Raw genomic sequence first — 1,069 nt, 5'->3', positions numbered from 1 at the left:
CCCGAGACGAAGGTTCAGGGCGACGAAACGGTGCTCCCACCGGCTACCTTTTTCCCCGGCCAAACGCGTCCGTCGGCCGGAGCCCTCGAGGGGCCGCGTAGCGCGCGCGTGGGCCGGCCCCCGGACACCGGAGTCCCTCCCGGGGCTCCGGACACCGGGGGTTCGGTTCCGCGCGGTCCGCCGCGGTCTCCTCTGTCCATCCATAGTCCGGGCAGGCCGCGGCCGGGTCGGGGGCCAGTCCCCCCTCGGTGTCAGCGCGGTCGCGCCGCCCTTGTAAACCAAACCCACTCGCTGACGGGTAGCAACACCCAAAGCGTCGCTTCGCGGCGCGGCGGGGCTTCCAAGTCGGATGGCCTTCCGGGGTCCGGGTAGGAGACGCCGGGGGCCGGCCTCAGCGCCGAGCCCCCGACCTACCCGGCGAGTCCGGTCGCCGAGTCGTGTCAGGCCCGAGCGGGAGACGCCGGGCGCCGGCCTCAGCGCCGAGCGCCCGACCTACCCGGGCCGACGCACGTCTCGGGCGCCGTCGCGGCCCCGAGCGGGAGACGCCGGGCGCCGGCCTCAGCGCCGCGCGCCCGACCCGCTCGGCTCGTCGCGGCGTCGCGCGTATCGCGCCCGTCGGTAACCGCGCCGCGGGTTAGGGGCTCGCTCGCGGGAGCGACCGAACGGCACCCGCGGCGCGTTCGTCTCCGGTACAAACCCTGTCGTGAATTTGTCTCCGATCGTCCCGGGCGGACGTAAAAGGGCCCAAACGTACGACTCTTAGCGGTGGATCACTCGGCTCGTGCGTCGATGAAGAACGCAGCTAGCTGCGAGAACTAATGTGATTTGCAGGACACATTGATCATCGACACTTTGAACGCACATTGCGGCCCCGGTTTTACCCCGGGGCCACGCCTGTCTGAGCGGCGCTTTCCAATCGATCGGACGCGGGCCGGGCCCTCCGCGACATTCCGCCGGTCCGTCCGGCGGGTGGCGCGAGAACCCGGTCCGCGCGGGCGAGGCTCGGGCCCTCCGCGACATTCCGCCGGTCCGCCCGGCGGGTGGCGCGCGACCCGTGTCCCCGCCCACT

General features: G+C 72.7%; 1 non-coding gene across 1 annotated transcript; it reads left to right on the top strand.

Moving 5' to 3' along the window:
- The first annotated feature begins 754 nt into the window (after positions 1-754).
- Positions 755-908, top strand: LOC148344936 (5.8S ribosomal RNA). Its single transcript, XR_015848986.1, has one exon. It is a non-coding gene; the product is annotated as a 5.8S ribosomal RNA (ribosomal RNA).
- The last annotated feature ends 161 nt before the right edge of the window (positions 909-1,069 follow it).

Source organism: Urocampus carinirostris, unplaced genomic scaffold (genome assembly GCF_059441175.1).
Source record: "Urocampus carinirostris isolate Australia breed hairy pipefish unplaced genomic scaffold, RoL_Ucar_1.0 HiC_scaffold_174, whole genome shotgun sequence".
Classification (NCBI taxonomy): domain Eukaryota; kingdom Metazoa; phylum Chordata; class Actinopteri; order Syngnathiformes; family Syngnathidae; genus Urocampus; species Urocampus carinirostris.
Note: the sequence above shows the minus strand (reverse complement) of the source record. Positions and strands in the feature narration are given on the sequence as shown.